At 41.4% G+C, this 13,315-nt stretch overlaps 1 protein-coding gene across 1 annotated transcript in view; it reads right to left on the minus strand.

Annotated features, from left to right (window-relative positions):
* RSKR (ribosomal protein S6 kinase related) overlaps window positions 1–13,315 on the minus strand; it is a 310,818-nt gene that overhangs the window by 100,088 nt on the left and 197,415 nt on the right. The gene's annotated exons all lie outside the window — the stretch shown is intronic.

Consider the following 13,315-nt stretch of genomic DNA (forward strand, 5'->3'; position numbering starts at 1 on the left):
CACTAACTTGGCAAGAAGGTACACACTTTCCACCAGGGAAGTAAAAAATACCTAGAGTGCACCTGAGGTCATGCAACCCTCCCCACCCCCACAGGAAGAGGCAAGGAGCTATTCCCCTTCACTCCTGCCCTTCCCTGCCTGGTTACCTAGGTCACACACAAGTCTCCATTCTTGTGTATCATGGAGTCTGGTTCAAGTTGTATACTGTAGATGTACCGAAACATTATCACAGTAAATTGTTCCTGTGTTTTTATATTATACCTACAATGAACTCTTTATTTCTTTGAGTTTGTTACTGTTTTTCTTGTTTTCATTATTATGTGCACTGTGGCTGTGAATCAGTTCAGTACATAAACGTAAGCCAGAACTATAGGTCATTCGGTTGTTACTGTTTTCTCAGGGATATTTTTTTCCTTCAGATGTCCCCTGAAAATGGGCATGGTAAAGAAGGAGTAGCCCTGTCAACAAAATATGAGTAAGCAGATAAATGTAGTGTACGCACCTTTCCTCGCTATTTATCTGAAGTTATGAAGCTGTATGAATAGTACTTATGTAAATTTTAATTCAGTGTACCTGCTATGCTTATAAGCACTTTCACATAGCATATGAATGTATAGCCATTCAATAACATCTAGACAGAAAGTAAAAGGATGTATAGACAAAAAGGGAAACTAGATATGTTTGTGGTAATTCTGAAGACAGAGATAGATAGGGAACACAGAGACTGTGTGCCATCACTATACAGAAAATAGATGAATTTGTGTGCAGGGGTGTAATTTCCTTGCCCTCAGTCTTAGCAATGTTACTTGATGGTACCACTATAAAGACTTTGCTTCATAGTATTTATACATATATCACTGACTACCAAACAAAGCTACAAGTTATGGCAATACATCATATTTCTTATATGCAGTGAACTCTAACCTTTTAAGGTGGAGCATAAGTGACATAGTAATTTACATGATTCTGTTTACCATGTTTTGCAATTATATGATAAACTGCAACTTGAGAAAAATAATGGGGGCAATAGAACAAGCAGTACACACTGCAGCAAGGGAGCTTGGTGCCCAGGGCAACACATCACCTATTCTTTGCACACTGATCCTGCTCTAGAATCATGCCAGCCCTACCTTCAACCTAATGGAACCTCAGAGACAGTCTTTTAGTTATTTGAGTCATCAGTTGACCAAAATGGGATGCAAATAGCAACAAATGCTGAAACCAGTTCTGCAATCATCATCAGTCCACAGCAAAGTGATGTGGCATTTAGGGCTGATCTTTAGAATTAGACATTTCTTCAAACTTCTTACTCTCTAACTATGCATAACTCAGTGCAAGAATCAGAAACAGTCAGGAACAAAGTGCAACACTGTGAGGGGCAAAGGCCCAAAATCAGAGGCAGATTTTAAATGTTGCTTTCATATACTTATAATGTTGCTAGAAGCATTCCCTTAAATTACATTACCCTGCATTTTCTAAAGGATATGAACTCTGAAATGTCAGTATCTGTAATTATGTAGTGACTCCAATCCTCAATAATCTGCCAGAAAAAGACAAAATTATTTGAAGAACAGATCAAAAATATAAGGCAAATCAGGGACAGATAAGAGTTTTACCACCAAGTTAACCTAAATGTTGCTCATCATCAGAAAATGATTTTTCAACACGCCACAAATATCCTAAAATAAAGGTATATGGTTTCTTTTTTGTGCATTTTCTTTCACTACTTATTATCCAGGGTCATTTTAATTAAACACATGTATTTTAATTTCTCCTTTTTTAATATAAACATTCATTTTAAGCAGGTAGGTGGAGGCAATTTTAAAATCACCAGCTTAAATGAATAATTGTTCTGATTTGCATTTAACAAAAAAATTATATGCTGTGAGTACAATAAAATTTACACCTGCAAAGCATCAGAAATTATCTACTAAAGTACAGAAACTCCCTGGAATTCAATAACGCCTCCACTGAGTGTACCCCGGTTTGAGTGAACAGACAATACAAACATAATTCACACCTTCTTCCTCCTAATTTTAATTTTCTTACTGATATTCTTGGAGCTTTAAATATTGACAGGGATTCATAAAGGTTACTACAAAGTGTAGACTACATGTGCACTTAGTGTACTCTTTCTGAGTGACTAGAAAGCATGAAAAATGTGTTAAGAATGTTCTTGAATAGATATTGTGTACATTTAGTGTACACTTTGTGTTGGCTTTATTGAACCTGGCCCAAGTGTAATTTCTAAATAACTCACATTGAGTTTTTTTCTACACAAGCATTCAGGTTGTGCTTTCACTGCTAATTTCCACTATTCATTCTTTTATTCCTCATGCACAGTGAAGATGGTTTTCCCTCTCATATCCAGGAAAGGTGTTTGAGTACAATTAATGTCTCAGATACAACATGACAATAAAGACACTATTCTTTTGACATTATTATGCATCTGAATTGGTTAAAGATGGTTGTATACGAGAACGTGTTAAAGGTGTGATGCCAACAGTAACATTCCTCATTACTTCAGCAAACACAGTAGAAATAAAATGCATTATAATGGACACCCCCATCTCGAGCCAAAGTTTACTCTGCCGAGTGGCTACCCCTGCCAGGGTGGTTCATAGGTAGGTACTAGGCTACTGGCCCTAGGGCCTATACAAGCCTAGCCAAAAAGGTACCCTGGCTTTTGCCGCCCAAGAAAATTATTTTCCTGTGCCCCTGTCAAGCAGAACCACAGAAGTTATTCCCCAGGGTGAATTTCCTATTACCCATCCAATCATCAAGATTTTTCTTGAAGAGTGTTAATGAGGAGCTCTGTTTGACATAGATAGGTAGTCTGTTCCAGAGTATGGGAAGTCTCTGGGACAGGAATCTATCCCTCCAGCATGTTCTGTTTATTGTGGTGACAAGGTTTAGGTCCCTAGGATGTGTAGCTCGGACGGATTGGGATTTCTTTAAGTGGAGCATGTCCAACAGCTCTGGGTTTGACATAGCTTTGTATGTTAGGCAGAGATCGCCTCTGAGTAGGCGATATGTGATGGAGTAAAACTGGAGTTTCTTGAGACGATCTTCATAAGGCATCTGTTTGAGGCCAGTAATCCTCTTTGTGAGGTATTTTTGAGGACTTTCCAGTTGTTGTAGATGTCTTGTGAGGTACATACCAAAAGGGGCATTGTACTCTATAATGGGTCTAATGAGTGATGAGTAGAGGGGAACAATGACCTCTTTTTTTCTGGATGAGAAACCTTTTTGTGATGAGGTGTGCCACGTAGAAGGATTTCCTGACCACTGCGGCGATGTGATTATCAAAGCAGAGACTACTGTCCACCTGTGTCCCAAGGTCTCTTATCAAACTTTCAGTGTTAAGTAGACTACTGCCTATGTGGTAGTTCATGGGTACAGAGTTTTTACCAAAGGGGATGACAATGCACTTTTTGGCATTGAGCTTGAGACCATGTCTTTGACACCAGGCATCTGTCTCAGTGAGGCCCTTTTGTAGGATGTCCACATCATTGGGAGTTTCAATTATGGCTCCTAGTTTGCAAAGGCCTTCTGTGTTAGCCTGTACTTCAGAGAAGTAGATACCAAACAGGAGAGGACCTAGGACTGAACCCTGTGGTACGTCACTTGTCACTGCTCTGAAGTCTGATTTGGAGTCTGCTACTTTCATGGTGTGGGTTCTGTCAGTAAGCCAGTTGGCAACCCATCTTGTGACATAGGGATTTATACCTAATTTGGTGAGTTTATCTATTATTCCAGAGTGGGGGATGGTGTTGAATGCCTTGGTGAGATCTAGATAGGCTGTGTGAACCACCTTACCTTCATCTATGGCTTTAGTGACTACTTCAAAGAAGTCTATCAGGTTTAGGAGACATGATCTGCCTTTTACAAACCCAAACTGTGTGGGGTCCAGAGTCTGGAGATCTCCAATGTCTTTGTTTATGAATTCCATGATGATACGTTCCATGGCCTTGCAGACGAGGCTCGTCAGGCTAATGGGGCGGTAGTTCCCGGGGTCTGTTGTGGCCCCCCCTTTGTGGAGTGGGATAACTGTTGCGGTGCACCATTCAATGGGCACAAAGCCTGAGGTGAAGCTATGACTGAACATGGTACTTAGGTGGGGTGCCAGTTCATTCTGTAGTTCATGTAGAAGGCAGCCTGGGATGTTGTAAGGTCCCATGGATGCTGTGTTCTTGGCTTTGGAGAGTGAGGTTTTTACCTGTGCAGCCATGATTACAGGAACTTTGCATTCTTCTGGTATAAAGATGGGCCCTATAGGGGGTGAGAGGGGGGTAAAGTTAGCACTGAACCTATCTGCCAGGATGTTGGCAATATCAGTTGGTTCTGTATATTTAGTGTCATTGTGCTGTAACTCAGAGCAGATCTGAGTGTTGCCATTGAGATTTTTGACATAGCTATAGAATGCTTTGTGGTTGTCTTTAGAATCAGTGGCAATTTTGTTTTCATAACTAGCTTTAGAGGATTTTATGAGGGATCTCAGCTTCTTACTGAGGCTGACCAGGGAGTTCCTCCAATCATGGGATTTTACTCTTTTTCCAATAGTTTCTTTCTTCTGTTGTAGAGTTTGTTTATGGCAGAAAACCACCAGATTGGCTTCCTTTTTTTGGAGGATAGCATCTTGGTTCTGTTAGGGATAGCACAATCCATGCACTCGTGTAACTGCTTATAAAGTGCATTTGTGTAGGATTCAGCAGTCATACCTCTATTGTCCATCTGCATGAGTGTCCTGAAGTTTGCCACTTCTGTCTTAAGAAGTGTGAAGTTGGCTTTGGAGAAATATTTTACGGTTGTTTTCCTAATGGGGGGTGGGAGCAGGATGTGGATGTCTAGGGTGATTATCTTGTAGTCGGATCTGACCAACGAGGAGCTGACCTCTGGTGTGGAACACTGGTCACCCATGTTGGTGATGACCAGGTCTAGGGTATTGCTGCCTCTGGTGGGGGTGTGGATAAGCTGATCCAAGGAGTTGGAATTGATGATTTCCAGAAAACGTTGAGCAAAAGAGTTAGTACATGAGTAGTTTTCCCAGTTAATGGTAGGGTAGTTGAAATCACCAATTATTAGAGTGTTGGGTTGTACCTTAATATTTTCCAGTGTAAAATCAACAGCCTCTAAAAGGCTCAAACCCAGGACCCTGCACACCATAGCCAACGTGATTTACCACTCACTCGCGCGCACACACACTTGGACCTACGGCCAATTTTCAGTATGCAATATAAAATCTGTAAAAAGAGTGCTTTTTATCAGTCTTGAGATTAGAAACATTTGTTCTCACATTTAACACTGAAATGTGCTGGACTGGAAGGCTGATGTCACGTTCCATAACGTATGGGAAGTAATCAGACAGACAATAAACAAAACTCAATGTAAATCAGGTTATGACTTCCTGGGAATACATAAACAGCAACAAAAAACACCCTTTTGCAGATGAGGATGAAGCCATTTGTTAAGTCTGCGTCTTGATAGTTGCTGTTTTAATTATTATTCATAGATTATTTGCTAGTTTATTTGAAAGAGTGGATGGATATGCAATGATACGGCAACAACTTTTTATGCAAATGATGAAATGTTACTGATAATAAAGATTTAAGCAGTCCGAAATTAAGGTTGTTGTATTTGCTGAAAGGTGGACTATTTGAATGACATCTGTGACAGTTGTTATATTTTGCATTTAACAAATAGCAGGTCTTATGCAGAGTTTTGCAGCCCCTTTTCACAGTGGGACACTGAGCTGTTAGCAAATACAGGCTACAGCGACTTTGTAGGAATAAACATGGATTTTGTTTATTAGCATTTCTTGCTGATCAAGCCACATAGCTTTAAGCAGAGTGTTATGCAGGATCTTGTAGCAAGCAATACGACAGTCACTGCCACAACCAGTCTGCTGGTTTCCCCCAAGAAAAGAAGACATTAAACACACTCAGTATCTTTTAGCAAACAGTAAAATGATAACTTGTCACATCTAGTCTTCTGGATTCCCAAGAAATGAAGGCCAATGGATTGACAGAAATTGTCAGGCAACAGGAACAATATAGTTGAGGGCCACATCCCTCAGGCAGGTAAACCGCTCCATCTTCCTTAGATTTGCAGGCTCAATGCATGCCTCAGGAACAAAAATGCTGACAGGAATCTCACATGCTGGGAAAAAAATCCAGGAATCTTATTTTTCCTTGCCCATGGGCATAGCCAGTGTTAGGCACCCGCCAAATCCGCGGCCGTGGGGGGCCCCCGATTAAATCCTTGCATACAAGGGCCCTCACTAGTGCAGAAAACTCACACGTGGGTTTCCTCCTTCCTGCCTGTGCTATGATTTATTTATTTATTTATTTATTTTATTTTATATTTGATTACTGGGTTGGTCTGACTGGGTAATCAAGTGCCCGTTTTCAGCAGAGACCTGGGGAGAAAAGCTCCAAATACACGACAATCATAAAAATACAACAGCTCCACAGACATGATAAAAATAGAAAAGTCAGAGATGAGTACAAATTAATAAAGCAAACAATAGTATATCATGCATAGTATGATGAGAAGTTACATAAGTGTACAATATATACAGTGTACAGTAGTAAAGCAGAAAATATAATATATTTCAGTAAGAAAGCACAGTAATACTATATACAGTTATATACATTCATTTAAAAATACAGTTTGTTATGGCAGGTTTTTTTTTTTTTTTTTAGTTTTAATGTGTTTGACCTTTGAGTAGTGCCAGAGGAAGATTTATCTGAGGTAGTAGGGCTAGCCATGGTCAGTACAGGTACATTGCCAGATGAGATTGAGGTGGGCTTTTAACTGGGGTTTAAAGGTGGGACTGATGTTTTGCAATCTGATATCTGGTGGAAGAGAATTCCAGATTTTAGCAACTGTGTGGAATGGAGGGATTCACCAGTACTATGTCTACACTTAGCTACTTCAAGAAGGGCTTTGTTTGTGGATCTTAGTTGGTAAGCAGAATTGTGAAAGTTGAGTAAGCCTGAGAGATCATCAATCTTGTTTGGGTGGTACAGCAAGTAATGAGCCATGGTGAGTTGGTTATAGTTTAGTAAGTGGGGGGAGACCTAGCCAACCTAGTTGTTTTAGTGAGTGACAGTGGTGGGACCGGAAATTAGAGTTGGTTGCGAATCTAGCTATTTTATTATAGCACATGGACAATTTGTGTAGGTCTGTCTTGTTAAGGTTTGTTAATACAGGGGATGCATAGAGCAATGTAGAGAGAAGGTGAGTTCTGGATATAGTAATTTTGGTCTCTTTGGTTAGATAGTTTTTGCAGTGGTATAGGGTTCTAAGGTTTTTATGGACTTTGGATATGTTTTGTGCTATATGTTTGTCAAACTTTAGGTTTTGGTCCAGTATTACACCAAGAAGTTAAGCTTGTGATACTGGGGAGATTTGGGGGTTATTGGCAGAAGTTAAAGAGAAAAGAACAGAAGAATCAATACTTTTGGTAGGGTGGAAAAGCAAAAGTTGAGTCTTTTTGGGGTTAAGTATTAGCTGTGATTTTTTTTAACCATTTTTTGATACTGGAGAAGGCCTCTTGGGTTTTAGTGTGAAGTGTTTGGTGTGTGGGGGCTGAGCAGATCAGTGTAGTATCATCTGCATATTACACTATTGTAGCTTGCTGGGTGGTGGTGTGGAGGGTATTTGTAAAGATATTAAATAGTAGAGGTCCCAGAATGGATCCCTGTGGTACACCTACTGTTACTGGGAGAAAGGGGGAGAGGGAATTATGCCACTTAACTGCTTGTTGGCAGTTGGATAGGTAGTCTTGAAACCAGAACAAGGAGGGGTTGTTAGGTTGAGTTTGGCTGGGATAGTAAGTAGTTTGCTGTGGGATACTGTATCAGATGCTTTGGACAGATCTAGGAAAGTGGCAGACACTACATTTCCTTGGTTCCTATATCGACTGACAGTGTTGATGAAGGATATGTATGCTATGGTGGTGTTATGGGATGGGTGAAAGGTGTGTTGGGTGTTGGTAAGGAGACTATTTGTTAAGTGAATGTTTCATCAGCTGAGAATGGATACATTATTTAAGGATTTTTGATAGTGGGGATAAGATTGCTATGGGGCGGTAGTTGTTAAGTTCGGTTGAGGGACCACCTTTGTCCAAGGCTATTATGTAGGAGGTTTTCCAAAGGGCTGGAATTGTATGCTCATTGATAGACAGGTTGATAAGTATCGAGACGGGATAAGGTATAGCACTAGCGGCAATTTTGCATCAAAATCATGCATCAAAAGGTTTTGTGTTTTTTTTCCTTGGCTGCAGCTGCCTGTGATGTCAGCTAAAAGCTGTAATCCATCAGGTCTGCTTGATCAAAGCAAAGACCTGATTCATTGCAGCAGCCAGCAGCCAGGGAAGAGACACCTTGTAAGGAAGACTAAAGGAGCTTACTTATGATGACCTATACCACGTTTATGAAACTAAAATAATGTTCTACGATCTTTAAAACACAATGATGCCACTATTATTAAAAATGCTGATGATATAAATGCTGTTGTTGACAACTTAAAGGGTCTATATCAGTTTGTTGCAATGCAATTGCAGCGAACACTGGATCATTGACCCTCATTCAGCGAAAATCATTTCAGCGATTTGCTGAATTTACCGAGGGCAAGTAAATACCCTACAGCACAATGTTGCCCTTTTCTCCACTGTAGTGCGATCTCGGAATTGGTATATAGTTGGGGGGTGGGTGGGGTGCAGCCCTCCACATCGGGAAGTGTGGGGACAAAGCCCCTACTTGGGTGGGTTTCATTTGCATAGCTGTCAGTCTGTTGTGCTGTAGGGCAAGTATTTACTTGCCCTCCATTAATTCAGCGAACCGCTGAAACAATTTTCGCTGAATGCAGGTCGATGATCTGGTGTTCGCTGCAATTGCATTACAACAAACTAATATAGACCCAACTTAAATACAAAGTTGTTTTCCAGCAGCAACCTCTGCATTAGAATGATTCTCTTTAATTTGGAATTACTCAGATGACTTTTACTTCTGCAGAGACTGTGTATATTGACTTAGCAATCGCATGTATTATCAACTGCATGTAGTTTATCCAAATCTACCAATAAAGTACATGCAATTTATTTCTTCATAACAATAATGGGTATACACAGTCAACAAAGTGGTTATAGTTATGGGGGCTCTCCATGGATGAAAGTACCTTATACACCTATCTGGTCATTTTTAAACAGTCAATAATCTGGTTTTGCAGGACTAATGTGTGTGTGACAGAGAAATACAGAGAGACAGAGAGATACAGAGATAAAGAGAAATTAAGCTGGAATACTTTGGCTACTGTGTCTGTGTGAAACAAATTAGAAATATGTGACATCATTATTATTGTTGTTAATTTCTTGTCACAGACATCTGAAAATAATGTAGTCAACAATGCTACTATAATTGCTGGATTTGATGGATGTCTGTGGATATAAATGTACACATCATCCACCACTGGCCAGACGCATTTTCAATGAATGGGAGGTTCAAGGGAAGAGAAGTTTACTGATGCTCATTTTAAGTCTGCCTTTAATGTGAAGCTATTTTGTTATGTTATCTTAAGCAAAAAGCCATCAGAGTTTGCACTGTAAAATCTGAAATACAGGTTTTAAACCAAATCTATGCAAGCACTGTAAAAGTAAAGAAGAAAACAGTATGCACACTGACAGGTTTGAACAGTGTTTATGGTAAGTGGGTAGAGACAGCAATGGGACACTAGCATGGTTGTGGGGGGATCCCTGGTCCATTACCCTGCCTAAGACTCCATTTGATCATTTGATCATGATCTGGCTTTGCTCAAAGACCTCGGAGGTGTGCAAAGAAAGTTATAATAGCTTGTAGGGTCAGTGTACTGTCCAGGAGCAACAAAGTGGAATATATGACTGTAGTCATTATTTTTTTAATTTTCCTCCTTCTTCTTATTGTTCTTTCGGCTGCTCCCGTTAGGGGTCACCACATCAGATCATCTGATTCAATTTCTTCCTGTCCTCTGCATCTTGCTCTACCACACCAACCACCTGCATGTCTTCTCTCACCACATCCATAAACCTTATCTTAGGCCTTCCTCTTTTCCTCTTACCTGGCAGCTCCTTCCTTAGCATCCTTTTCCCAATATACCCAGCATCCCTCCACAGCACATGTCCAAACCAACGCAATCTCGCCTCTCTGGCTTTGTCTCCAAACCGTCCAACCTGAACTGACCCTCTAATATACTTACTCCTAATCCTGTCCATCCTTGTCACACCCAGTGCAAGTCTTAACATCTTTAACTCTGCCATGTCCAGCTCTGACTCCTGCCTTTTTGTCAATGCCACTGTCTCCAACCTATATAACATAGCTGGTCTCACTACCCTCTTGTAGACCTTCCCTTTCACTCTTACTGGTACTTGACTGTCACAAATCACTTCTGACACTCTTCTCCACCACCACCCTGCCTGTATGCTCTTCTTCACCTCTCTTCCACAACTGCCATTACTCTAAACTGTTGATCTCAAGTATTTAAACTCATCCACCTTCGCCAACTCTACTCCATGCCTCCTCACCATTCCTCTATCCTCCCTCTCATTCACACACAGATATTCTGCCTTACTCCTGCTGACCTTCATTCCTCTCCTCTCTAGAGCATATCTCCATCTCTCCAGAGTCTCCTCAACCTGTTCCCTACTCTCACTACAGATCACAATGTCATCTGCAAACATCATAGTCCACGGGGACTCCTGTCTGATCTCATCTGTCAACCTGTCCATCATCATTGCAAATAAGGAAGGGCTCAGAGCTGATCCTTGATGTAATCTTACCTCCACCTTAAACGCATCCTTCACTCCCACTGCAGACCTCACCACTGTCACACTACCTTCGCACATATCCTGTGCCACTGTTACATACTTCTCTGCCACTCCCAACTTCCTCATACAATGCCTTAACCTCCTGTCTAGGCACCCTGTCATATGCTTTCTCTAAGTCCACAAAGACACAATGCAACTCCTTCTGACCTTCTCTGTACTTCTGCATCGATGCTCTCAGAGCAAACATCGCATCAGTAGTGCTCTTTCCTGGCATGAAACCATACTGCTGATGACTAATCATCACCTCCCTTCTTAACCTAGCTTCCACTACTCTTTCCCATAACATCATGCTGTGACTGATCAGTTTTATCCCTCAGTAGTTACTACATGTTTGCACATCACCCTTATTCTTAAAAATCGATACCAAAACACTTTTTCTCCACTCCTCAGGCATCCTCTCACTTTCCAAGATTTCATTAAATAATCTGGTTAAAAACTCCACTGCCATTTCTCCTAAACACCTCCATGCTTCCACAGATATGTCATCTGGACCAACAGCCTTTCCATTCTTCATCCTCTTCATAGCTATCCTTACTTCCTCCTTGCTAATCTGTTGCACTTCCTGATTCACTATCCCCACATCATTCAATTTTCTGTCTCTCTCATTCTCTTCATTCATCAGCCCCTCAAAGTACTCTTTCCATCTGCTCAACACACTCTCCTAACTTGTGAGTACATTTCCCTCATTATCCTTTATCACCCATACCTAGCTCGGCCCTTCTATCTAGCCAGTAGGTACAGGTTCTGTTCAACCTCCTTAGTGTTCAACCTTTCATACAACTCTCCATAAGCCTTATCTCTTTGCCATGCACCTCATCTCCTTATACTCCTGTCTACTTTCTTCATCTGTCTGACAATCCCACTTCTTCTTCACCAACCTCTTTCTCTCTATACTCTCCTGTACTTCCTCATTCCACCACCAGGTCTCCTTGTCCTCCTTCCTCTGTCCAGATGTCACACCAAGCACCTTTCAGGCTGTCTCCCTTACTAGCTCTGCTGTAATTACTTAGATATTTGGTAACTCTTCACTGCCAGCCAGTGCCTGTCTTAACTCTTCCCTGAACTCCACCTCGCAACTTTTTTAGCTTCCATCATTTGATCCTTGGTGCTGCCCTCACACTCCTCCTCCTCTTCTTGATCACCATCATCATCCTACAGACCACCATTCTATGCTGCTTAACTACACTTTCCCCTGTCATCACGTTACAGTCTCCAATCTCCTTCAGACTGGCCCTCCTGCATAGAATATAATCCACCTGTGTGCATCTTCCTACACTCTTGTACATCACCCTGTGCTCCTCCCTCTTTTTAAAATATGTATTCACCACAGCCATGTCCATCCTTTTTGCAAAATCCACTACCATCTGACCTTCTGCATTCCTCTCCTTAACACCATACCTACCCATCACTTCCTCATCCCTTCTGTTCCCTTCACCAACATGCCCATTGAAATATGCTCCAATCACCACTCTCTCACCCTTGGGTACAGTCACCACCACTTAATCCAACTCACTCCAATTTTTTTTTTCTCATCCATCACACACCCAACTTGGGAAGCATATGCACTAACATTCATCATTACACCATCAATTTCTAGATTTATAAACATCACTCTTTCCGACACTCTTTTCACCTCCAAAACACTCTTGGCATACTGTTCCTTCAGGATAACCCGTACCCCATGTCTCCTCCCATCCACACCATGATAGAACAATTTGAACCTGCCTCCAATACACCTGTCCTTACTCCCCTTCCATCTGGTCTCTTGCACACAAAATATATCAACCTTCCTTCTCTCCATCATATCAGCTCTCTCCCTATACCAGTCATACTGCCAACATTCAAAGTTCCTACGCTCACTACCACACTCCTAACCTTTCTCCTCTCTTCCTGCCTTTGGTCATGCCTTCTTCCTCTTCTTCTCCTTCGGCCAACCTAATTTCCGCCAGCACCCTGTTGGCTAACAGGTACTGATGGTGGTCATTGTTAACCCGGGCCTCGACCGATCTGGTATGTTGTCCACATATGTCATTTGGCAAAAGTTTTACACCAGATGCCCTTCCTGATGCAACTCTCCCCATTTATCTGGGCTTGGGACCGGCACGAAGAAATTAACTGGCTTTTGCATCCCCAGTGACTGGGTTATTATTTTTTATTTTTTAATTTTCCTAACAATCACAAATCAGACGTGTATAGGTGACTACCTTGGTGGAAAGGGTGAAGAGTGAGGAGGTGTGCTGTGTATATGTATGACTGCAGTCAGTAGAAGTACATGATTGTGACCTTTTGAATCTTTGCTTCTATCCCAATCTAGCACAGGAGGAATAAAGAGGAAGACTGTCTTTTTTTGGGGGGGGGGGGGGGCAAGGCCAGCTTTTGGTCATCTAGTGCCATAGGCAAAAGGGCTTCACAGTGCCCCCCCCACACCACCCAGTGCTCCCATCTTAGTCT

This window comes from Protopterus annectens, chromosome 13.part0 (assembly GCF_019279795.1).
Source record: "Protopterus annectens isolate FY-2018-M chromosome 13.part0, PAN1.0, whole genome shotgun sequence".
NCBI lineage: Eukaryota > Metazoa > Chordata > Ceratodontiformes > Protopteridae > Protopterus > Protopterus annectens.